Source organism: Rana temporaria, chromosome 4, assembly GCF_905171775.1.
Source record: "Rana temporaria chromosome 4, aRanTem1.1, whole genome shotgun sequence".
NCBI lineage: Eukaryota > Metazoa > Chordata > Amphibia > Anura > Ranidae > Rana > Rana temporaria.
In genome coordinates this window covers 79,652,152-79,679,484 of record NC_053492.1, presented here as the reverse complement: position 1 = coordinate 79,679,484, position 27,333 = coordinate 79,652,152, and the positions used below count along the sequence as shown (strand labels likewise).

Below are 27,333 nucleotides of genomic sequence, written 5' to 3'. Positions count from 1 at the left end.
ATGAGACCCTTGTCCCCATCAACATGGGGACATCCTCCCCATGTTGAGGGCATGTGGCCTGGTGCGGTTCAGGAGAGGGGGGGGGCCGCACTCTGTCCACCCCTCTTTTCTGCGGCCGGCCAGGTCAACGTGCTCGGATAACGGGTCTGGTTATGGATATTTAGGGGGAACCGCACGTCATTTTTGTTTTAAATTGACGGCGGGGTTCCCCTTAATATCCATACCAGACCTGAAGGGTCTGGTTATGGATATTTAGGGGGAACCCCACGTCATTTTTTTTAAAAATGTACGGCGGGGTTCCCCTTAATATCCATACCAGACCTAAAGGGTCTGGTTATTGAATTTGCAGGGACCTCCGCGCATTTTTTTTCCCGAACTCCAATCCCGGACCCAAACTTTTTCCAATTATTCGGGTTCGGGTCCGGGTTCGGGAAAAACCCAAAGTCCGTACCGAACCTGAACTTTACAGTTCGGGTTCGCTCAACCCTATTAGTACATCAACTTGCAATTCCTTGATTAACATCCTTAGCGGTATGATTATTTCAGAAAAAAGGTGCTGAAAACGGTACCATTATTTGCAAGGAAATTTGGCGTTTTATACTGTAGGCCTGTAATTCTTAGGAATAACTCACTTAAATCTCTCCAAACAAGAGTCTAGTAGGCATCCCGGGTATGAAATGTTTTTAAAAACAAAATTATAAATTATAATATAATAAATAATTATAAATAATTATAACAAATAATAATATAATTAAAATAAAAATTATTCAATAATGTAATCAACTCAAAATCATTGAAATTTGCTCAGTTGCAGAATTGTCGCTGTCATTACTTTTATTTTTTTATGACAAATTTCCCCACAAATCGCTATCGCACAATTCTGCAAGTGATTATAATTTATTATCGCTGTTTTCTAGCTGCTCTAAAACTATTTTTGACATAAAGGGACACTTTTGGTTGCTATGGACAATCTACAGTTTGCAGTCAGAAAGAACAGTTTTTATTATATAAAAGAACATGTAGGGCACTGGGCAGACCACTAGGGACAAGGGGGGTGTATATTTTTTACATACAGTACTGTAATCTATAAGATTACAGTATACTGTATGTAATGTGTTTGTTTACTTTTTTGAATTTGGCGCAGTTCTCCACTCCCATGCATCGTAACGTCGCAGGGAACGGAGATCGGCGGCACAGGAGGACACTGTGTGAATTGAGCGAGGTCTCGCTCGCACAGCGCGGTGGCATCGCAGGATCCAGGGACAAGGTAAGTAACTTTGTCTGTGGCTGCAGCGAGGCGAGCCCGAGTCTGACTCGGGGTTACCGATCGTAGCCAAAAAATCTCACCCCGAGTCAGACTCGGGAATACCGCCAGGGGGGTTAATGGAGAACTTGTTTGATAAGGTTCTCTAATGTTTATTGCAGTGGAGGGATGCAAAATGTACGGGTAGAAAACCAAGGAAAGCCCAGGATGACAGGAAATGTGGGCGACGTATACAGTTGCAAGCTTATAGTCTCACGATGTTTCATGGGTAACAGTTCCTGATGAAAAAAGATGAATCACCCGTTCCCCTTGACACATTGAGACTTGACTTGAGCTGTGCGTTTTTTCCGCCCTGTCATTAAACCCATGCATCCCCACTTGCACCTTGACATTTATTCAAGGATTACTTATGGGTGTTTCTCACCATAGATAAGACACCCATTACTTGTGGGACTAGAGTGAATGATTCCTTTCTTCTCTCTTCTCCCCACGCATCAGTAAGCATCTACCACGTACTTCTGAATTGCATTTCTGCTCAGACACCCATAGGGGTATCTGCTGGGGATCACACACGCATGGGTTTTCATGATATGGAATTGGCACACAGCTCATGTAAATATTTCTGATGTATAGTTCACATGCATTTTATGACACCGTTCTACACCATCATGTGCATTATTGCCATGTTTGCAACCAGTTTTTATTGTAGCCGCTCTGTGCCCCCGGGTGGGGGGGGGGGGTTTCCGCGGTCCCATGGGGGTTCCCGGCAAGGTGGTGGGGGGCGGTGGAGTGTTTCACATTCCAAACCCCCCCCTTTTTCTGCTCGGGTGCGGCCGGGGGTTCTCGACCGCCCACTGAGCTTTGCCTTGCCGGCGGCGTTCTGCGATCATCCCCGTATGGCCGTGGCGGGCTGCGCGCGCATGAGGCGCCGGCGTGCGCGGCTCGCCACGACGTCATGCAGCTTGCGACGGGGGTGACGACAGTGGTCGGAGTCCCCCGACCTTCCGGAGCGCCGAGGGAGCCGCACCAGGGCTGCTCGTGTAGCGGCCCTTACGTCATCTCCGTGATCTATGGGGAAGCCTGGAGCCAGCATGTGTTTAGCCCCCACTCATGGCCACGCCCACTGGCATAAAAAAGATAGTCTGCCTATGAGTCAAGTCTTGATTCCAGGCAGCTGAGCATGGACAGCAGTGTTAAGCCCCCATTCATGGCCACGCCCACTGGCATATAAAGGACAGTCTGCCTGTGAGTCAAGTCTTGATTCCAGGCAGCTGAGCATGGACAGCAGTTCATTCCTTTTATCTCCTCCAACATTGAAAGCCTGGGTCTTCCCTGCACTGTCTGCAGCCTAGATCTGAATACTCAACAACAAGCTCTACAAGCCCACAATTTACCTACTCATATCCATTTAATCCCTTATCAGGTAACAGCACCCTTTTATTAGTACACTCCTATGTTGATTTTTCAACTTTCACTCTCCCCTTCTTTTTGTTTTCTTGTTTATTTATTTATTTATTTATTTATTTATTTATTTATTTATTTTCATATATTTCCAACATTTTTACTATCACCATATGTATCCACATATTCCTTGATGGTCCACATAACATACACATTGTAATGTGTCTCACACATCCCCACCCATGGACACGCACTCTTTACCAGACTAATAAAGTCTCTTAATCACTTTTGTCTGCCAATGGAGCACTCTTATACTATTTTTATATTAAGTACCTTAATATACACATCAATTCCTGACCATTATTCATTGACTAGTTACCCCTTCGGGTCATCAATGAGTAGATCTAATTCAATAAAGATGAAAAAAAGAAAAAATGTGTTTTTTTTTTTTTTTTTTTCTCAGATAAGATTACAAACCTGCTGCCAGTCCCTCTTTTTTACATACATGCCTTACCCACAGATAATCCTACATTTTAGCACAATATGCTATGATTTAATATTTCTAATTCTCTTCAATTACACAGGGCTAACCCATTGGGGGCACTCTGCAGGCACCGGCTCCCCTGATCTTCGGAGGGCGCCCACTGTGCGGCTCCTTGCAACCCCCCTGGGGTCTGTTTTGGTTTCCCTCTCTCCCCCATGGGGTTGTAGGTGGCGCTCCCTTCGGATTTCGTAACGGCTCTGCACATCTCTGGTCATTACAAAACCCACTTCATTCGTTAACGGTAAACCTTATTCTTGGGTCAATCTATGTGATTTATATTTATACTCTTTTGATCGCAAATTTATGTCATGTATATTTTTGTAGAATCAACCATCCCCCTGAAGAGACCACTTAGAGGTCGAAACGCGTCGGGGAACGCACATCACACAGCATAAAGCAATGTTGTATACATTTGTCCAATATTGTGGAATATGTATTGTATCACCAGATCCGTAAGGGTTTTCTTTTAATTGTTATTGCATTTAAAATGTATGTTATTGACAACCATAAAATAAACCATGCTTTATTATATTACATTTGTTACACTTTTATACCTTTGCTGTCCAAAGCCCCGTGGGGTAAATTCCTTTTTCTACACGATTCAATCTTGGGGTTCGCAGCGTTCTTGTCTCTTCGCTTATGTGTCTTTCCTCAGCCAAAGGGACACTTTTGGTTGCTATGGACAATCTACAGTTTGCAGTCAGAAAGAACAGTTTTTATTATATAAAAGAACATGTAGGGCACTGGGCAGACCACTAGGGACAAGGGGGGTGTGTATTTTTTACATACAGTACTGTAATCTATAAGATTACAGTATACTGTATGTAATGTGTTTGTTTACTTTTTTGAATTTGGCGCAGTTCTCCACTCCCATGCATCGTAACGTCGCAGGGAACGGAGATCGGCGGCACAGGAGGACACTGTGTGAATTGAGCGAGGTCTCGCTCGCACAGCGCGGTGGCATCGCAGGATCCAGGGACAAGGTAAGTAACTTTGTCTGTGGCTGCAGCGAGGCGAGCCCGAGTCTGACTCGGGGTTACCGATCGTAGCCAAAAAATCTCACCCCGAGTCAGACTCGGGAATACCGCCAGGGGGGTTAATGGAGAACTTGTTTGATAAGGTTCTCTAATGTTTATTGCAGTGGAGGGATGCAAAATGTACGGGTAGAAAACCAAGGAAAGCCCAGGATGACAGGAAATGTGGGCGACGTATACAGTTGCAAGCTTATAGTCTCACGATGTTTCATGGGTAACAGTTCCTGATGAAAAAAGATGAATCAGCCATCTCCATATCAGTAGGGGTGGACTGATTTCTGGTTTGAATACTATTGCTTTGGGTAAATTCTATGTCCATAAAGTTCCCTGGGGCTCCAAGGTCCAGCATAGCAGAGCAGGGATGACTAAATGAGATAGTAGAGAATTCACTTTATTTTTTACATGGATCAATGGAGAGATAGACTGGGTAATGAAATGTATTTGTTCAAGCACTATAACATCAGTAGCAGCAACTCTTTTAACTTTGCTGGGAAATGTAACCATTTAAGCCCTGGAACATTTTGCTGGTCAAAGACCAGGCCGCTTTTTGCGATTTGGCACTGCGTCGCTTTAAATGACAATTGCGCGGTGCGATGCGTGCAGCGTGGCTCTTAAACAAAATTGATGTCCTTTCCCCCCACAAATAGAGCTTTCTTTTGGTGGTATTTGATCACCTTTTTTTGCGCTATAAATTTACATTTTGAAAAAAAAAACTATTTTTAGCTTTTTGCTATAATAAATATCCCCCAAAAATATATAAAACATTTTTTTCCGTCAGTTTAGGCCAATACGTATTTTTCTACATATTTTTGGTAAAAAAAATGCATTGTGCACAGATTCTCTACAATTTTCTATTTCTCATGAGTAGAATTGGATCTTTTAATAGCATCATGGTGCATAGGTTCAGAAATGTTAGAATGCAGAGAAACCTTTGAATCCTTATGAATGAACTGACCAGCAGAGAAATGCATGCCAGCATTACTTGTAAACACTCCCAGTGTTTCCTTCCTCCTTTCTGTAAATCTCTGATCAATTCAGATGCATAATTGGATGAAAGCCTTGAGATCATTAGGAGTCTCTAATTTGGCAAGCTCATCTTTTACCTGTTCAGAGAGCCCTTGGCAGAACTCACTTTTTTGCGCTGCTGAATTCCAAGTGGCATCTGAAATCCAATGTTAGAATCCAGCTGTGTATTCAGCAACAGAGCCCCTTACAGTTACTATGCAACTTTGCTTCGGCAATAGTGCAGCAGTCGGAATCATCAAAAACCTGGCCCATCACGGTCACAAAAGACTCAAAATTATTCATGGCTATGCTATCTTGTTCTACATGAAGAGAGGCGCAAACTAGGGCTTCTTTTGTCAGGAGGTTGATAACAACAATATCTTCTTTGTCTCAAAGGTAAATGCAGCGGGTTCTATTTGGAAATATATGTGACATTGATTAACCGGTTAACGACCACCCACTGTATATATACGTCCTGTATTTAAAGATGGATATCTCGGTAACGGCAGCAGCTGCTGCCACAACCGAGACATCCATCTCTTCAGTGAGCGGTCCTGTAAACGATAACGGCAGTCTCCGCGGCGGATTCACAGCGAGATCGCTGTTATTGGTGGCGGGAGAGGGCCCCCCCTCCCGCCACTCTCCCGCGCCCTCCGCCGCTTACTGGAGCCGTCGGTAGCGGCGGAGGCGATCGGGTGCTGCTGCCTACTGTGTGAGGATGCGAGTGAGGGCAAGATGGCCCCCACCCTCCTCATAGCATTGCTGGGCGGAAGTGACGTCAAAACGTCAGTCCCGCCCAGCGTCTTTCAAGAGAATTTTTTTTGTTGTCATTTTTTTAAATGACAAAATTTCCATTTTTTTTTTTTTTTTTTTGCATTGAAGTCTAAATATGAGATCTGAGGTCTTTTTGACCCCAGATCTCATATTTAAGAGGACCTGTCATGCTTTTTTCTATTACAAGGGATGTTTACATTCCTTGTAATAGGAATAAAAGTGATACATTTTTTATTTATTTTTTATTTCAGTGTAAAAAATTATAAAATCAATAAAAATAAATAAGAAAACAAAATTAATTTTTAAAGCGCCCCGTCCCGACGGGCTCGCGCGCAGAAGCGAACGCATACGTGAGTAGCGCCCGCATATGAAAACGGTGTTCAAACCACACAAGTGAGGTATCGCCGCGATCATTAGAGCGAGAGCAATAATTCTAACCCTAGACCTACTCTGTAGCTCAAAAAATGCAACCTATAGAATTTTTTAAACGTCGCCTATCGAGATTTTTAAGGGTAAAAGTTTGACGCCATGCTACGAGCGGGCGCAATTTTTAAGCATGACATGTTGGGTATCATTTTACTCGGCGTACCATTATCTTTCACAATATATAAAAGAATTGGGCCAAATTTATTGTTTTATTTTTTTATTCAAAAAAGTGAATTTTCTCCAAAAAAAGTGCGCTTGTAAGACCGCTGCGCAAATACGGTGTGACAAAAAGTATTGCAATGACCGCCATTTTATTCTCTATGGTGTTAGAAAAAAATATATATAATGTTTGGGGGTTTTAAGTAATTTTCTAGCAAAAAAAACTGTTTTAGTCTTGTAAACACCGAATCTGAAAAACAGGCTCAGGGCTTAAGTGGGAAACCTCTATAATGGCGATGGTCTCTTCGAGATCTTGATTGGTAGAGGCATACATACATTATCATCATCTCAGGAATGTAAGTTCAGCAATTTCCTCCTGTTGCCCTTTCACCACACTTTTCAGTTCGGCTCTTGCAGCTCTGCTATTTGCTTCTTGAAAGAAACTACATCACTTGCAATTGTGGCCTCCATGTTGGGGCCAGATTATTTTGTCACGTCTGACAGCTATCGTTGGGGCCCTTTATGAGGGTCAGTGTACTTAAAAATAGCCCCAGTTAACCTGCATGCAGTACAGATACAGTATAGATATGGTATAGTCTCAAACAGATGATTCATATGCTGTAAAGGTTCGGCATATTGTGGTATAGCATTGGTATAGGTGCAGTCTATGTTTGGAATAAGTGCAGTATAGATTCCAGTATGGATTGGGTATACTGCTCTGAGTGGTTCAGTCCCCGCTAGCAGTATCAGCAAAATGCAAATAGCCAGGGGAAGACTGACAACTCATGGGGCCCCCAGGCAATAGGAGATTATGGGCCCCCCAAGCAATAGGAGATTATGGGGCCCCGGGCAATAGGAGATTATGGGGCCCCGGGCAATAGGAGATTATGGGGCCCCCGGGCAATAGGAGGTTATGGGGCCACACAGACACACAATATACACACACAGAATACACATACATACACTAAAAAGGTACTAGAGAGGCGGGGCAGCTATAATCTTGAGATTTAAAAAAAACCACAGATTTATACATACTGTCCCTGGTTTTACTGAGGCAGGTAACCCTGATGGGGCCCCCCTAGTGGCATGGTGCCCTCGGGCAGTGCCCGAGTGCCTGAATGGTCAGTCCGCCCCTGCAAATAGCTCTCTCACCAGTCCTTAAAATGCTGCAGTGAGCTCTCACTGCAGAAGGGGAGGGGCCATCTGTCTCTCCCTAAAAGCCTCCTACGGTCAGTGGTGGGAAGCAGAGGGTGATTAGATGCTCCAGTCTCCCTGCAGCAGTGGTACAGGTGCCATGATGTGGGTGATACTGAAAAGCCCCCCGATGTCTTCACTCCCAGTCTTGGCATGGATCTCTACTGATATGATCTCCAGCTGGCAGGTGAATATTCAAACAGAGGTATTCTCTAACTCTATTAATGCCAAGAGGAAGAACTTTCTCAGACAGTTTAATACAAATCATCCCTCCACTTCTCCTACTACACAGTGCCTATTGGGATCTGTAGTGTAATCACTATAGTGTAACAATTACTGTATACTGCTTCAGTATTTGCTGTCTCCAACTACAACTCCCAGGATTCTCAGCGCTCTGTATAGAATCTATGGGCTTGCTTGGCTTCAGCTCTCCTACTGGCTGGAGGAGGATGTTGCAGCATAACATTATTATCTCAGTAGAGGGAGAGAAGAATAAAGAGCAATGTCTCCATCTCCATATTGCTGTAGCCCAGCACCTGGCTACATTCTGAACAGCAATCTTAAAATGTCTTATATCAAACTCACACCTCCAAACTCATTTAATTAACTGGACTGAAGTGTGCAAATTACTGACTTCAATTAGCTTTAGCTTCATTGAAGTGATTAGTCTATTTCCTGGTACACACTACTATTTTTTTTTTTTTTTTTTTTTCATTCAACCCAAAGGGTTGAATTAACCTAACAGCTCTGGTCAAAACCACTGTACTAACAATCTGACGTTAGTACAGCGATCTCCTCTGCTGAGCTGTTGTGTTCTGACGGGAGGATGCCCACTCCCACTCCCCCCTCCACCAGAAAACTCCAAACAGTGCTCTTCACCCCTGGCTAAGAGCGCTAATCGGGTTTTCCAGCATGCTTGCCCAAAACCTTACCAAAGGCAGTTGACTGTTATTCTATAGGAGACTTGGCCAGCATATGTCTTGAAGGCCAACAAGCTGCAAATGTGTGCAACGAAACCCTCTGTTTTAACATGAACTGTTAGACAGGGTTAATTCTTTTTATTTTTTATTTTTTTCAGGCTAGCTGGTAATTGTGCTGGGAAATTTTCTGTTTGAAATAGGCTGTTCACTTTGCAAAGTAATTTGCTCCAGAGCTTAATGAATATGGTGAAGCTTCACTTTGCAAAGAATACCCAGTCAGATGAAAAAATTTTTTTTTTAAATACAGCATTTTCGTATGTACCTGTTTAGATGCTGGAAGTCAGAAGAGTTTTACCTCGTTCACAAAGCTGTGGTGCAAATTCCCTTGCAAAGTGCAACTTTCCTTGAAAAGTGAACAGCCCATTGCCTTTTGTAAATCAAGCCATAGAGTATAAGCTTCCTGGATACTGGTGTCCTGCAGTATTAATTTTGTCAACGAATATGTTTAGTCATAATTTCCATCAGCATAATTTTTTCATTTCTACAGTGACAAAAACAAAAAAGAAGTACACCACATTTTCGTCCACTGATGAAAACTATGACGAAAAACAATTCAGTTTTCGTCAACAAATTAAAAATAAATGAAAATTTTAGGCAGGGACGTTAACCCTCAGAATCTCCACAGAGCTCCGCCTGCTTTGCTGTTTTCACAGCGTCTCCCCACAGGGACGTAGTCCCAAGGGAGGGGGCGAGTACGCTGACTAACCCCCAGCCAGAATGGCTCGGATGATGGGGGCAAGCTTACTGAGGAGGAACAGGAAGTGAGAAATTCAGACAAAATAAAACTTTTTTAGAAGGGAAATTGAAAGAAAAGGTAAGTGAACCAACAATGCACTAGCTTAAAGGGACCTACTGTATTTAGAAAATAAAAAAACAAACCTTTACAACCCCTCTGAAGACCTTATATACAGATTAAATCTGTGTCTGTAGTGCATATTCAAACCTTAATACCATAAATAATAATACCATTTTCACTCCAGGAGTATATAATGTGTTTGCAAAGTGTAGAGAAATGCCTAAATAATGCATTACAATGTAACTAAACCCATTTGATTTTAGTTGACTAAATTGTACTGGAGATTTTAGTCGACTAAAAGGTACTGAATATTTAGTCGACTAAAACACTTACAGAGGACTAAAATGGGACTAAGTTAAAATGTTCTGCTAAAATTAACACTGGTGTCCTGCTCAGAGGACAACCTTAAAAAAATCCTGTGCCAGGATTCTATTGAGTATGCTATTGAGTTCTGTACCCTGGCTGCTGAGACTAATTGGGACTCAAGGGCATTTTGTGCAGCCTTCCAAAAAGTTCTTACAGATCGCATCAAGGACGAATTAGTCTATGAGGATTCCCCAGAAAATTCATAGAGCTGTGTGTTCATCTGGATGTCCGGTATCATGAAAGGTGCCAAGAGAGACTTAGAACTCGCTAGCTTCCTAGGCCACTTTACCGTTTGGCCCCTAACTTCCAAGCACCAACTCATCCAGAACCTGAAATCTCAGTTGAACCCGGGCACCTGTGGAACCCATGAAAGTCAGCCGTCTCCACCTTACAGAGTCAGAAAAACAAAGGAGGCATGCATTGGGCCTATGGCTGTACTATGGACTTAAAGGACATTTGTTATCTGTCTGCCCTTTCCGTCTAGTAAAAGGCAGGGTCTAACCAGTCTTGGAGGAGCTGGGTTAGACCTTACAGGTATATCCTCCAAGACCAAGATTACCGTTCCCGCAATTATCCACTTAGCCTCTAAACTTGCCTTCTGTGAGGCTTTTGTGGATTCTGGAGCCGCTGGAATATTCGTGCACTACACTTTTGCTAAGGAAAATAATATCCCATTTGTTCATAAGTCTAGACCCCTGAGCATCACCACCCTGAATGGACAACCGTTGGGAGATGGCCTTGTAAAGTTTAAGACTACAACAATCACCCTTCAGGTAGGCGCACTCCACAAACAGTTAATCGTATTGTCTGTTATTGATTCTCCACTTCTGCCCGTTATCCTTGGTTACCCATGGTTACAACACAACCCTTCTTTTGATTGGGAACATGGAGAACTAACCTCTTGGGGGCCATCATGTTATCTAAACTGTTTGTCTCAACCCAAAAGACTTTCTGGTTGTCTGTTATGTTCCCGTGGCCATCCCACCTACCTTGCCTCGCAAATACCATGAGTTTGAAGATGTATTTTGCAAGCAAAAGGCAGAGGTTTTACCTCCATATCGTTCTTTTGACTACGCAATTAATTCGACTAATCTAGAGCACATCTCACATGTAGAGCAGATATTACAATGACTGAGAGAAAACCACCTTTACGCGGAGATTAAGAAATGCAGTTTCCATCAAAGCCGTATACCTTTCCTTGGATACAATATAAGTGCTGTCAGTTTCCAAAATAGACCCTCAAAAACTTTCTACTGTCCTGCAATGGCCTCAACCGACCACTTTAAGAGGGCTCCAAAGCTTTCCAGGGTATGAAAATTACTACAGATGCTTCATCAAAGGTTTTGCCTCCATTGCTGCCCCCCTTACTGCTATGACTAAGAAAGGTACAGATTGCAAGGTGTGGTCCTCAGAAGTGGAATCAGTTTTCCAGCAATTAAAAGACATGTTCAGCAAGGCTCGAGTTCTTCAGCATCCAAATCCCAATCTCCAGTACATTGTTGAGGTTGATGCTTTCTAGGAGGAGCAGGTAGCCTTGCTGTCCCAGAGACAGCCTAAGTCTGGTATAATCCATCCAGTGGCATTTTTTTCTATAAAGTTTGCTCCAGCAGAGATAAATTATGATGTTGGGAATCGAGAACTATTGGCCATCAAATTGGCATTGTATGAAAGGCGACATCTTCTGGAAGGGGCTCCCAAGCCTTTTTCTATCCTGACTGACCATAAAAACCTGCTGTATCTTCAGACTGCTAAACGTTTGAATTCACATCAGGCTCGATGGGTTCTGTTTTTCTCACGTTTTAATTTTGTTCTTTCTTTTGCCCCTGGGCATAAAAATAGGAAAGCTGGTGCTCTTTCAAGACAGTTCGCTATTTCGGAAGAAGATCAACCTACCGAGCAGTATATAATCCCACCTTACAAAATTGTCACACGGATCTTTATGTTTCTCTCCCAACAGTTACATGAAACCCAGAATCATGTTCCCCAAGACTTTAAGATACCACCAGGATGCCTGTTCGTAGCCCCTAGTCTCAGAAAACCTGTACTCCTCTGGGCACATGATGGTGTGTTATCTGGTCATCCTGGTGTCACCATCACTCCTAAGACCTTGCAGCATCATGTCTGGTGGCCTCATATGAAAAACAATGTTACTGACTATGTGGCTGCCTGTTCAACTTGTGCTGCTAATAAAGTACCCCACTACTGGACTGTTACAACCACTTCCTCTACCTCACCAGCCTTGGACCCATTTGACTATGGACTTCATTACAGACTTACCCAAGTTCGAGGGCATGACTGCTATATGGGTCATAGTGGATCACTTTTCCAAAATGTCTCATTTTGTACCGCTCCCTGGATTACCTACAGCGGAAGCACTGTCTACTCTCTTCCTTTCCCATATTGTGAAACATCATGGCATACCTACCAATGTCGTCTCAGACCACGGATCCTAGTTCGTTTCCCGATTCTGGAGAGCGTTCTGCAAGAAACTGGGAGTAACCCTCTCACTCTCTACCTCACATCACCCTAAAACAGATGGTCAACCCAAACGCATGAACCAGACCCTGGAAACCTATCTTTGATATTATTTCAATGTGTTACACTCCAACTGGTGTCAGTATTTGGATTTGGCTTGACGTGCGCTATGCTTGATGTATATAGGGGATGGCTAATTAGTGGGCGAGCATTGCCTGCGTTCCAACAACAGGAATCAGGAAGCAATAGAGGATCTACTGATTTCCCATGACAGGAAACAGGAAATAGTTATGCACTCCATTGACAAGAAGCATCAATACTTATAGTGAATCTTAAAACGGAGTTCCACCCAAAAATGGAACTTCCACTTTTTGCATTCCTCCCCCCTCTGGTGTCACATTTGGCACCTTTTCAGGGGGAAGGGGGGAGCAGATACCTGTCTAATCCAGGTATTTGCTCCCACTTCCGAGCATAGATTTCTCCACCCTTATCATTGGCATTCAGTTCGGCTATATACAGGTCAAGCGTTTTAATGTTGCCATCCCTGAGGAGGAGGATGTCGTCTATATACCTTTTCCAGAGAATCAGCTCCTGTCCAGGCCTCTGATAGACGACATCCTTCTCTGGCCATAAAGAGGTTGGTCATGCTCAGGGAAAACTTGGTCATGGTCATGACCATGGCCACACCTCTATTCTGTAAATAATAAGTTCCTCCTAACCAAAAATAATTATGGCCCATTGCAAAATCCAAGAGCCTTAATAAAAATTCTCTCTGAACATCCAGCAGGTCACATGAGCTGAGAAAATGATCCACAGCCTCATGGCCATGTTAATGCGAGATGATGGTTTAGAAAGATGTTACATCTGCCGTAGCCAGTATGTAACTCCCCTTCCATTTTAGGCTATTTAAAACCGTATGCCCTGTACACACGACCGTTTTTTCCGTCAGAATAAACTTGGATGGTTTTTCCGACGGAATTCTGACGGAATTCCGCTCAAGCTGTCTTGCATACACACTGTCATACCAAATTCCGACCGTCAAGAGCGCGGTGACATACAACAGTTTGACAAGCCGGGAAAAATGAAGTTCAATGTTTCCGAGCATGCGTCGACTTGATTCCAAGCATGCATGGTTTTTAGTGCATACTAGTGAATTCCATACAGACAAACGGATTTTCCGATAGAAATTTTTAGAACCTTTATCTAAGTCCGTCGGAAATTCAGACGGAAAAAGTCAGATGGGGCATACACACGGTCGGAATATCCGATGAAAAGCTCCCATTTGACTTTTTTCAATGGAAATTCTGACCGCGTGTACACGGCATTACAGAATTATTGCTCGAGTCGGGCCAGTCTCCTATTAGTTGAAATTGCCCCTTCTCTCCAGATACATCCCGTATTCCACGTTTCCCTCCTCAAAAAGTCAATTTTCAAGCGCTACTCCAGAACGCAACAGCTACCTCCTCCTATTCTTGTTGATAGACAAAATGAATTTGAAGTCTCTAAGATTCTCGATTCTAGAAGGCAGGGTCGTGGCCTACGGTATCTGGCTCATTGGAAGGTAGATTTGCATGCCCCTGCTCTTATTCGAGACTTCCATGCCTCCTTTCCCACTAAGCCCCGCTGGGGGTCCACTGAGGAGGGGGCCCTGTCATGTATCTGGGTGTCTTCAAACCCAGATGTTCTTGGTCCCACAACTGCAGTCTTAGCTGTTGTGCCACAGAGGAGCTCTGGAGTTATTGTATAGTTCTCCCAGCTTGATGCATTGCCTTGAATTCACTAACCCCACCTGCTGCCAGCTCCGGACAATGTACAATCAAGCAGTCCATAAATAGCAGTACTTCCTGTTTCTCAATTCCCATTTGTTTGGACTAGCTCCCTGGGTGTATTGATAACTCTGTGATTTGGACTACCGTGTATTAAACCTCTGCCTGAATTCTTGACCATTCTCCAGCTTGCTGATTTGGAACTTCACCTCCGCCTGTCTGACCGTTCTTTGTATTTCGATTTTGTACTGCTTTGCCTGATCTGTTGCTGATTTGACCTGCCTGACTCAGCATACAAGCTCCACTTCGGACACTACCTACCACAGGTACTGTACCTTACAGAATGTGATACAAATTCACTTTGCAACTATAACCCAATCACAAAAATGTAAAAAAGTTCCAAGCACATGATGGGATGATTGAAGCCAGCACAGATTTACCTAATTCATTTTGCTAAGTGAAGAGCTTATACGTCTTCAGTAAATTAAGCCCTCTGTGTCATTTCCACTCAGAAGTATCCCTGGAAATGTTTTTTTATAATGGTGGCAACTATTGCATTTCTATGTCATTTTATATATATTTTTACCAATACTATTTTAATTAGTTATTGTTTGTATTAGTGATTAATACAGTATATGCTGTATCTAGGCAGCTGGTGACCTACTTATGAAGATGAAATAAATTAATTGATGTTAATGTATGAAGGCTTTTCACTGTACTGTGTAACAGGAGCAGGTATACCTGCTGTGTTATAATTATCATTATGTCAGTATTTTCTACTGCCAGGAAAAATAGTTCAAAGAGGAGAGAGAAATTACTGACTGCTGCTGGGACTTGCTTATAGTTACATAGTTACATAGTTAGTCTGGTTGAAAAAAGTCCATCCAGTTCAACACACATAGAAGAAAAAACAAAAACAAATAAATAAAACCCAAACGCACACAAATCAAAAACCTCCACAATTTACATAAAATATCCACATGATCCAATTTGCTCCATCAGGGGAAACATATTATTTCCTGATCCCCTAAGAGGCAATGTGATATTCCCTGGATCAACTTTACCTTTAAATATAGTAATAATAATAGTTATATAATGAGCATTTAGGAAAATCCAAGCCTTTTTTAAAACAATGTCCTGAGCTGGCCAGAAGCAGCTCCTGGGAGAGTCTGTTCCACATTTTTACAGCCCTTACTGTGAAGAAGCCTTTCCGTATTTGGAGATTAAATCTCTTTTCCTCAAGACATAAATAGTGCCCCCTTGTCCTCTGGGATGACCTTAAAGTGAATAACTCAACATCTAGTTCACTGTAGGGACCACTTACAGTATGTACAGTTATGTACTTCTTAAAGAATATGTGCACTTATTCTTTGTGAACCTTTTCCCTGACCTAAACCATTCAATCCAATCCTCCACAGATACATGGTGATGGCCACAGCTTCCAGTGATGTTTTGTATCCTGACAATGCCTGCATGTTACAGCCCCACAAATGTCTTCAGAGACAGCCTAAGAAGTCTATTGGTCAGCAATGTGCAGGCGTGGCCAGGGGACCAGAAGGTGTGGCTGGATGTAAGTATGCCTCTAGTTTAGGTCAGAGCAAGGGTGCAAAACAATAGGTGCCCTTTAAATGTGCACTTATTAATTAACCACTTAAGACCCGGACCATTATGCAGGTTAAGGACCTTGCCTCTTTTTGCGATTCGGCACTGCATCGCTTTAACTGACAATTGCGCGGTCGTGTGGCGTGGCTGCCAAACACAATTGGCGTCCTTTTTTTCACACAAATAGAGCTTTCTTTTGGTGGTATTTGATCCCCTCTGTAGTTTTTATTTTTTGCGCTATAAACAAAAATAGAGCGACAATTTTGAAAAAAATCAATATTTTTTACTTTTTGCTATAATAAATATCCCCAAAAAAGATATAAAAAACATTTTTTTTCCTCAGTTTAGGCCGATATGTATTCTTCTATCTAATTTTGTTAAAAAAAATCACAATAAGCGTTTATCGATTGGTTTGCGCAAAATTGATAGCTTTTACAAAATAGGGGATAGTTTTATGGCATTTTTATTAATAATTTTTTTTTTACTACTAATGGCTGCGATCAGCGATTTTTTTTCATGACTGCGACATTATGGCAGACACATCAGACAATTTTGACACATTTTTGGGACCATTGTCATTTTCACAGTGAAAAGTGCTATACAAATGCACTGATAACTGTGAAAATGACAATTGCAGTTTGGGAGTTAACCACTAGGGGGCACTGAAGGGGTTAAGTGTGATCTCATATGTGTTATTAACTGTAGGGGGCAGGGCTGGACGTGTGATGTCAGTGATCGTCTTTCCCTATATCAGGGAACAGACGATCACTGACATTGCCACAATGAAGAATGGGGAAGGTGTGTTTACACACACCTCTCCCCGTTCTTCAGCTCCGGTGACTGATCGCGGCACACCAGCGGCGATCAGGTCCGCGGGTCCCACGGGCGCGGTCACGGAGCTTCAGACCGGGTCATGAGCACGCCGCTGGCGGCGCGCTTGCAACCCCACGGCTGGGCCTTAAAGAGCCACGTACAGGTACGTGCTTGTGCCCAGCCGTGCCATTCTGCCGACGTATGTCGGCGTGAAGGGGTCCTTAAGTGGTTAAAGTCCAACTCTAGGGAAAATTACTTTAACAGGTTCACAAGAGCTATGTGTCTTGTGAATGGTAAGCAGGAAAAGGAGACATGACTTGGCAAGAGAATTCCCCTGAACACAGTGAATTCATTGAAGCTCTGCTAGCATATACTATAGCAGCAATCATGTGCAAGCATACAGTTATGCTCATGAGTTTACATATCCTGGCAGAATTTATGATTTCTTGGACATTTTTCAGAGAATGTGAATGGTTAGTGTTTGGCTGAAGCCATTTTTTTTATCAATTATGTGTGTTTACTGAATGAAAAGTATGAAGTTTCCAAAAAATGGAAATAAATGTTATAGTACTTCCAGTTCTTCATTCAACCCATTGGGTGCAAGAGTGTCTAGAGTATATATCCAGAACGTTTCATGTTTGCATAATCTGGAGAAATGTTTGGCTTTATTTAACATCTTAATTTCCCTTTTTTTGTTAACGTCATACTTTTCCTTCCCCCACGTACACCCATCTGTGAAGGAAATAGACTTTATTCTGTATTTTCTCATAGGTTCGGTTTGTTTTTTAAGAACCCCTGGACCGATCTGGGTGAAATTTGGATATGTTGGTCCCCCAGATCGGGGCTATCATATGTAATTGTAGGGATACCTTGTGTGGAAAGGGGTGTTCCAACTTTTGGAAAAATTGTGTGCTCTCTGCCTGGAGATAATTGGTTTATTCCTTAACTGATCTCAATATCTCCCAGGCAGAGGGAGGGCGGGTGTATTATAAAAGCTTGCTGTGGTAATGTCGTCTGCTGTGTCATGTAAATGAACCTTGGTCTGGCTCTCAGGAACTGTTCATTGTGTGAATTTCTATTGAGGATAGATGTGTGTTGTTTAGCAGGTGAGAAGTGCTTACCTCTGAGTCACCTCGTCTGGGTTAATGACTAGTAATTAACTCATGTGGATTATATCGGAGACAGAGGGGCAGATTCACGTACCTCGGTGCATCTTTCCGCCGGGCGCAGCGTATCTAAGATACACTAGGCCACTGTAACTTATTTTTTTTTTCGAATCCTCAAAGAATTTGCGCCGTAAGTTACGGCAGCGTAGTGCATCTTTGGCGGCGTAAGGGCGCGGAATTCAAATGGATGTAATGGGGGAGTGTTTTATGTAAATATGCTGTGACCCGACGTAAACAATGTTTTTTTTTAACGGCGCATGCGCCGTCCGTGGGGGTATCCCAGTGCGCATGCTCTAAATAGAAAACCGGAACAAGCCAATGTTTAAGACGGTGACGTCATTCTATGCAAATCCCTATTCGCGAACGACTTACGCAAACAACGTAAAAAATTCTAAATTCAAAAATTCTAAATGCGAGGCGGGAACGACGGCAATACTTAACATACACATACAAAATTTGAAATTATGCGGCGTATCAAGAGATACGCCGGCATAATTCTTTTGTGGATCTGGCCCAGAACGTCTGTCTCCTAAAAGAGGTGTATTGAGGGGGGCTCGTTAGTAAACCATTGTATGCTGTTGTGGATGGAGTGTGTTATTGTCCATCCGATTACTGCAAGTATTCTTTTTGGTGTATATAAGAACCTGCCTTTCAATAAAGCTATTTCGATGCCTGGTACCCTCTTCATGAAGTCTTGGCTCATGTTTGGGGGAATATTCTAACCATTGGGAAGAATAATCCTGGAAACTGCATTCATCTCCACTATCCCTTTACCTCCTGTGGTAGCGATAATCACTTATGCTCGGCGATTGAGGGATGGAAAGAAGGCCGCAGTACCATACCCACTGCAGGTCTTAACACCCCACGTACACCCGTTGTGTGTGTGTGTGTGTGTGTGTGTGTATATCCTCTAACCATTGCTAATTATCTATTCATTAATATCAGTATTACCACATCTCATTTCATTTAGCATAATTATTTTGCTATATATCTCTTTACTATTACGGCGTAATAGCCATTCTTACATACTTCTGATGAATATATATTGTAAAATTATTTGCTCATTACAATTAAATTGTTGATATTAATCCTCTACATTATCCTCTGTATAAATCATCATTGTGTCCTGCACCAATTAATTCTTAATCATTAATTAATAATTTATAATACATTTTTACAAATTTTTAAACAAATCTTCTATTTTATCACCCACATTCTTTGTGTATACTGACATCGTTCAAATCCCAACCATATATGAGCATATATTACCTGCCATTTTGTACAACTAATATTGAAACAAGTCCACGTTTTTAATCATTAACCATGTTTTTATTAAATAAACCTAACATCCTTCCCCCCACGTTTTTTTTTTTTTTAATTCTTATTATATAGATCATATGAAAAAATATTTATCTCTATTATTAGTTAACAAACCATATATGTTTTATAAATTTATTCAACCAATGACATTAGTTTCATAGTTCAACATGTGTAATGGCAAGTTGGTGGTTAAAATTATGCTAATCGGCCAATTAATTTCCTCTTATTTCAGAACATTTAAAGTTTGTTCCTTCCCTCTCCCTGTACACATGAGAAAGGAGCGCACATCTGTGTAAATCTTGTGCATGCTCTGAAATGCATTGTGTTTCTCCCATACTCCTGTAGCGCTACCCCCGCAGGAACCGCTGGTTTGTTTGTAGGATCGGCGTATTGAGTTACCGTGCAGGGTGTCTAGGGGTGATGCTATTGAGTTGAGGCAATGAGCGAAGGTCCAGTCATCAATTGGATTTTTTCAATGCTTTATTCCAAGGCCCAACATGGGCAACATCAACATAAGACAAGATAGGAAAGGTTGATGAAGCATGAGAGTAACTTTAGTATCAGGTTTTGGATGTGAAAAAAGAGCAGTCCTGCTCTTTGTAATAGAGATCAGTTCGTCGCCACTCTAGCCAGAGTGGGTAAAGTGCCCCCGGACAGACTTCTGTCACAAGCCTGGCAGCCGAAGTGTCACTTGTAAATCGCTGGGAGGAACAGACCTCTGCCACAGGCCTGACTCTGGACCTCTGCCACAGGCCTAGCGATTTAGGGTGCAATAATTGGATTGAGCGAATCCTCCCAGTAAATTTCAGTTAAGGTCACCGGTTGACAGCTGTAATGTACCTGTCAGTATCGTGGTGACCAGATCCCCGATGGTTTGTTCAGGCCTCCTGGATAACCTCTCTCTGGGTTCTCCCTGAGCTGATACCCCACTGCACAGCTCTCAGCTTAGGATCCTCTTAGCAAAGGTTGGGACCCAGCAGGTCGCTGGGCCCCCTTTCATCATCGGGATGAAGCTCTGCATGGTGCGCAACTCCGGCCAGGTAGGCCATGGTGGCGGGGTCCATGGATGCGCGCACCCTGAAGGTGGATGCCGCACTTGGAACTCGGACCCCGCTAAGAGAACACAAATCAATGGCGTCTGCCACAGATATACCCCTCCCCAGCATGCCCAGCGAGGCAAAACTTCTCTAATTGGCTGCTGGGGAAAAGTGGCTCTGTCAGAACCCCTCTAGCGCCAACTGTCGCCCAGGGGTGGGATCGCACCCCTGAAACGCAGACTGACCTACAAGACAGTTCTGAAAGGACAGCAGCCCTGCAATTTAACAAATTGCGAATGGGAGCAAAATAACTCTCCCATTCCTCACTAACTTTAGCGTATTGCCCATACTGAAAGAAAGGGGGCGATACACTCCGGTGACGTCACACGCTCACAGGCTTGCTCACAGAGCAGACTACCTCCATCTCCTCCAGCCATTGAGAGGACTAGCCGTCTTCCTCCAGGGACATTGTGGTTACTGCAGCTGGACACTCCCCTCATACAGGACACGCCAGAGATGTTAGAGACCCATCCGAGAGATTTCACCTTCCATGAGCTTGTCATCCCTTACTTCTATGTAAGTGTTGGACAACATATTACAGTATTGTAAACATTAAACCTTGCACTCAGAGGCGCTATTCTGCTTTTTTTCTTGTCTTGTCTACCAGAGCGGGCTTCACTCATCTGAAAATCTGTGCAATCAGTGTTGGTCTTATCCCTGAGATGTTATAAACATCCACCTTTAAAGGCAGATTGTCTCAAATGTACCTGGACATTTTATAAACCTCTATCCCTGGACTTGTCCTATATTCACTCACTTTTTCCATTTTAATTGTACCTTTTTACCCATATACTGAGCTCTAGCATATGCATATTTCCTGTAAATTCTTGGGCTGTCTTGCATGAACTGCACGTTTGAGATCTCGCCAGAGTGGCTCAATGATATTGAGATCAGGAGACTGAGTGTCATGGTCTTACCTCTCTCCTGTCTCCTTCGTTTGAGGCCTCGTACACACGACAGAGTTTCTCGGCAGAATTCACCGAGAAACTCGGTCAAAACCCGGATTCTGCCGAGAATCTCTGTCGTGTGTACACTTTTGGCTCGATGAGCCGCCGAGGAGCTCGTCGAGAAAATAGAGAACATGTTCTCTATTTTCTCGTTGTTCTATGGGAGAAGGCGGCCCGCCGAGCTCCTCGGCGGCTTCATCCCAAAACTCGACGAGGAACTCGACGTGCCAAGAACGTCGAGTTTCTCTGTCGTGTGTACGAGGCCTGACATGTGCTGGCGGCCATCTTGGTTTCTGGGACTCTTGTAGCCTCCCACCCTGCGGCTCCTCCTTCCCACTGGGAGGAGCTGGATGCCTGGCTCATATATATAGGAGTTCTGTGGCTTCAGTTCCTTGCTTGGTCCTCCTGTGTTCACATGCTTCTAAGACTGCTGCTGCTTCCTGATCCTGGCTTCGTCTGACTTCCCTGCTGGTTCCTGATCCTGGCTTCGTCTGACTTCCCTGCTGGTTCCTGATCCTGGCTTCGTCTGACTACCCTTCTGGTTCCTGACATCTGGCTTCGCAAGACTCTGCTTCGGTTTCACCATGCGTTTGGACTTTTGCTTTACAGCTTGATTTTCAATAAAGCCTTCTTATTTTCACTTATCTCTTGTTGTACGTCTGGTTCATGGTTCCGTAACATTAGGACCAAGCCATGAATTTTGACGGTACAGGGCCATCCTCGCTACCCACGCTGGTTGCCAGACTTGATCAGCTGGAGTCCCTGTTGGGTCAGTTCGCTGTGGTGTTGCAAACCCTGCTTGAACGCACAGCTCATTTCGCTCCCGTTGCCGATAGGTCGGTTGTCGCTCCTGGTCCCGCTCCTACTGCCGCTCCGGTTGTTGCGCCAGAGTCTACCCCGACACCTGTTGTTGCGCCTGCAGTGTTTCGGGGTATGATCGGTTCTGCCCCCCTTCCACAGCGATTTGGGGGAGAGCCAACTCAGTGCCGAGGTTTCCTTAACCAAGTGGGCATTTATTTCGAGTTGCTGCCACATGCCTTTCCCACTGAGAGATCAAAGGTGGGCTTCTTGATCTCGCTGCTCTCGGACAAGGCCTTGGCCTGGGCCAGCCCTTTATGGGAGAACAACAATCCGGTGGTTGCCAAGTTTTCCGGTTTTGTTGCTTCTCTTCGGAAGGTATTCGATGTGCCGGCTCGCGCCGCCTCTGCTGCGAAGCTCCTTATGTCCGTCAGACAGGGTTCACGATCCGTAGCCGAATACGCCATTGAGTTTCGTACCCTGGCAGCAGAGGTGGGCTGGAATAATGAGGCTCTGGTCGCTGCTTTCTCTCATGGTCTCTCGGATGTCTTGAAGGATGAGGTTGCAGCTAAGGACCTACCAGTGGAGCTCGAGGCTCTTATTTCTTTCCTGATTTTGATTGACACCAGACTCAGGGAGAGACCTTCCTTTAAGGAGAGCCTGCGGAGGCCTCCTAACAGTTTTGTCTACGTTTGCTGTCCCACCCGTGCCTCCCTCTCCTCCCACGCCTCCTGGGGTTGACTTGTCTGGGGGTGAACCCATGCAGCTGGGGTTTGCTCGCCTGTCCGAGGGGGAGAGGGTACTCCGGAGACGCGAGGGCCGATGCATGTACTGTGGTCTCGGTGGGCATTTTCGGTTGGCATGTCCGAAACGTCCGGGAAATGCTCGCACCTGAGATCCTGTCGGGGGCAGATCTTGGGTGGAGTCTCCTCGTCTCCGGTTTCCCGTGTTGATAAACCACTGATCACTGTTGTCCTCTCCTGGGTCGGGGGCTCGGTGACGACCCAGGCGTTGGTGGACTCTGGTGCTGGTGGTTTTTTCATTGATAGTGAGTTCGCTGCCGCCAATGCCATTCCTCTGCAGGCTCGAGGTTCCCCGCTGGCTCTAGAGGCGATAGACGGCAGACCCCTCCAGCCGTCACACGTGACTCATGAGACCCTTCCAGTGGGGATAGCCATTGGTGCCGTTCACAGTGAGTCGGTCTGCTTCCAGGTTATTTCGTCTCCACACTACTCGGTGGTCTTGGGGTACCCCTGGCTCCAGAAGCATAATCCGACTTTTGACTGGAGATCGGCCGAGATCCTCTCATGGTCACCACAGTGTGGGGCTAGTTGCATCCATGGGCCTGTCAAGTTGCTGTGTACTTCCTCGGACTCTCTGTTGCCTCTTGAATACGAGGAGTACCGGGATGTATTCGATAAGGTGCGCGCAGTTGCCCTACCTCCGCACCGCCCATACGATTGTGCCATAGATTTACAACCTGGTGCCGTTCCTCCTCGCGGCAGGGTCTATCCACTGTCGGTTGCGGAGAATGAGGCCATGGAGGAGTACGTGAGGGAGGCGCTGTCCCGTGGTCACATTCGCAAATCCTCGTCCCCGGCAGGGGCTGGATTTTTCTTTGTGAAAAAGAAGGGCGGTGAGTTGAGGCCTTGCATCGATTACAGGGGCCTTAATCGCATCACGATCAAGAACGCTTACCCGATACCCTTGATTTCCGAGCTGTTCGATCGCCTTAAGGGGGCCACGGTCTTTACCAAACTCGACTTGAGGGCGGCATATAACCTGGTAAGGATCAAGGCGGGCGATGAGTGGAAGACCGCGTTTAACACCAGGACCGGTCATTATGAATCCTTGGTTATGCCCTTTGGGTTGTGCAATGCGCCCGCAGTCTTTCAGGAATTCATCAACGATGTTTTCCGTGACCTGTTGCAGCAGTGTGTGGTGGTCTATTTGGATGACATCTTGGTATATTCTGAATCCATGGAGGCCCACATTCTGGATGTCAAGCGAGTGTTGCAACGGTTACGAGAGAACAAGCTGTTCGGTAAGCTTGAGAAATGCGAATTTCACCGGTCCCAGGTAACCTTCTTAGGTTACATCATTTCCGCTGAGGGGTTCTCCATGGACCCTGAGAAGGTTTCGGCTGTCTTACAGTGGCCCCAGCCCAGTGGTCTTCGTTCCCTGCAGCGCTTTTTGGGCTTCGCCAATTATTATCGGAAGTTCATCAGGGACTTCTCCACGCTGGCCAAGCCTCTCACGGATCTGACCAGGAAGGGCAGTAATTCCCAGGTCTGGCCGCTCGAGGCCATCCGGGCTTTTGAGGCCCTAAAATCCGCCTTTGTGTCGGCCCCGATTCTGTCTCATCCCAATCCTGGGTTGCCCTTTGTCCTCGAGGTGGACGCATCTGAGACGGGAGTAGGCGCCCTTCTGTCTCAGCGTAGAACACCAGAGGGTCCGCTGCTTCCTTGTGGGTTTTACTCCCGGAAACTGTCACCCGCGGAGTGCAACTATCAGATTGGTGACAGGGAGTTATTGGCCATAGTGCAGGCTCTCAAAGAGTGGAGGCACTTGCTTGAGGGCTCGGTGGTTCCGGTTCTCATCCTGACGGACCACAAGAATCTGACCTACCTTTCTGAGGCCAAGAGATTGACACCACGTCAGGCCAGATGGGCTCTGTTCTTGTCACGTTTTAATTACGTGGTCTCCTACCTACCCGGTTCCAAGAACATCAGGGCAGATGCCTTATCACGGCAGTACTCCGAGCTGTCCAGGGAGGAATCTATACCGACTTTGGTCATACCTCCGAATCAGATCCTGGCCGCCATTCGCACCAGCCTGACCTCTCCCCTTGGTGAGCAGATTTTGGCGGCTCAATCTGGTGCTCCCTCTGGGAGACCCAACGGCAGATGTTTTGTGCCTGAGGAGTTGCGCACTCGGTTGTTGCGAACCTACCATAACTCCAAGACCGCGGGGCATCCTGGTAAGAATCAGCTGTCCTGGGCTGTTTCACGTCTGTTCTGGTGGCCTTCCCTACGTTCCGACATCGCTGCATATGTAGCGGCATGCTCCGTTTGTGCCCAAAGTAAGTCCCCTCGGCACCTTCCATTGGGCCTGCTGCAACCCATAGCCACCGGGGAGCGCCCATGGTCACACCTGGGGATGGATTTCATTGTGGACCTCCCTGCATCCCGAGGCCATACGGTCATTCTCATGATTGTGGATCGGTTTTCCAAAATGTGCCACTGTGTTCCTCTCAGGAGGTTACCCTCTGCACAAGAGTTGGCCACGATTTTTGCCTGGGAGGTCTTCCGGTTGCACGGTTTGCCCAAGGAGATAGTGTCGGATCGGGGGAGTCAGTTTGTGTCCAGGTTCTGGCGCGCCTTTTGCTCCCAGTTGGGGATTCATCTCTCCTTCTCCTCGGCCTACCACCCTCAGTCCAATGGGGCCGCAGAGCGATCCAATCAGGCCTTGGAGCAATTCCTTCGTTGCTATGTCTCCGATCACCAAGACAATTGGGTTGACCTCCTGCCTTGGGCTGAGTTTGCCAGGAACACGGCGGTGAACTCTTCTCTGGGACGTCTCCCTTCATGGCCAATTATGGGTTCCAACCTGCTGTGTTACCGGAGGCATTCTCCCCCCAGGATATTCCAGCTGTGGAGGATCACCTTTCCGTCCTACGCGCCTCTTGGGTACAGATCCAGAAGTCCCTTGAGGTCTCTGCGCAGCGCCAGAAACTCCAGGCTGATCGCAGACGAGCGCCTGCTCCTTCCTACCAGGTCGGAGACCGTGTATGGTTGTCCACTCGCAACCTCAACCTTCGAGTGCCCACTCCCAAGCTGGCTCCTCGCTTTGTTGGTCCCTTCCGAGTGCTTCGCAGGGTAAACCCGGTAGCCTATGCCCTTGCGCTTCCTCCTGGCATGCGGATCTCCAACGTGTTTCATGTCTCCCTGTTGAAGCCACTGGTGTGCAATCGCTTCACTTCCTCGGTTCCTCGGCCTCGTCCGGTCCAAGTGGGCAATCATGAGGAGTATGAGGTGAGCAATATCCTGGACTCACGCCTGGTCCGCGGTCGGGTGCAGTTTTTGGTCTACTGGCGTGGTTATGGTCCAGAGGAGCGTTCCTGGGTTCCCTCCGCAGATGTCCATGCTCCTGCCTTGCTCCGAGCCTTCCACGCACGTTTTCCTCAGAAACCGTTTTTTGCACCGCGGAGGAGGGGCCCTTGAGGGGGAGGTACTGTCATGGTCTTACCTCTCTCCTGTCTCCTTCGTTTGACATGTGCTGGCGGCCATCTTGGTTTCTGGGACTCTTGTAGCCTCCCACCCTGCGGCTCCTCCTTCCCACTGGGAGGAGCTGGATGCCTGGCTCATATATATAGGAGTTCTGTGGCTTCAGTTCCTTGCTTGGTCCTCCTGTGTTCACATGCTTCTAAGACTGCTGCTGCTTCCTGATCTTGGCTTCGTCTGACTTCCCTGCTGGTTCCTGATCCTGGCTTCGTCTGACTTCCCTGCTGGTTCCTGATCCTGGCTTCGTCTGACTACCCTTCTGGTTCCTGACATCTGGCTTCGCAAGACTCTGCTTCGGTTTCACCATGCGTTTGGACTTTTGCTTTACAGCTTGATTTTCAATAAAGCCTTCTTATTTTCACTTATCTCTTGTTGTACGTCTGGTTCATGGTTCCGTAACACTGAGATGGCCACTCCAGAACCTTCACTTTATTCTGCTGTAGCCAATAATAGGTCGACTTGGCCTTCTGTTTTGGACCATTGTCTTGTTGGAATGTCCAAGTATGTCCCATACGCAGCTTCCTGACTGATGAATGCAAATGTTCCTCCAGTATTTTTTGATAACATACTGCATTCATCTTGCCATCAATTTTGACCAAATTTCCTGTGCCTTTGTAGCTCACACATCCCCAAAACATCAGCGATCCACATCCGTGTTTCACAGTAGGAACAGTGGGCCAGATCCTCAGCCAGCGGTGCAAATTTAGTTTGTCCTAACTTATGTGATTTAAGTTACGTTGCCCTAAGTTGGTGTCGTAAGTGCCGTATCCACAGCGCATTTGCGTCTAAATGTGCGCCAGCGTAACTTAAATTCAGAGGCGTAAGGCGGGGTTTTTGCAAGTGGGAAGGAAGTGGGCGTGCTTCATTGTAATGAGCCGTGACCCCATGCAAATGAGGCGCCGGCCCTACTGCGCATGCGCGCACGAATCGGGACCTCACTGGGCATGTGCAGAACTTATCTCGGCGCAATCAGTGAGATAGGTAAAAGGCCAAGTGTACTTAGTTTGAGGATCGCCCTGTGTCTAAAAAGCACCACACACACACACTTCCCTTGCTAAAGTATATCCCATTGTTCCCCTTCCATGAGCAATTTGCTTCTGCTCTGTTTGTTTGTGTGTTGGTA

General features: G+C 45.4%; 1 protein-coding gene and 1 long non-coding RNA gene across 2 annotated transcripts in view; both read left to right on the top strand.

Annotated features, from left to right (window-relative positions):
• Positions 1-27,333, top strand: part of NTSR2 (neurotensin receptor 2) — a 117,920-nt gene that overhangs the window by 62,235 nt on the left and 28,352 nt on the right. The window lies entirely within an intron of this gene.
• On the top strand, positions 2,588-3,660 carry LOC120936324. Its single transcript, XR_005748604.1, has 3 exons — positions 2,588-2,687; positions 3,250-3,450; positions 3,534-3,660. It is a non-coding gene; the product is annotated as an uncharacterized LOC120936324 (long non-coding RNA).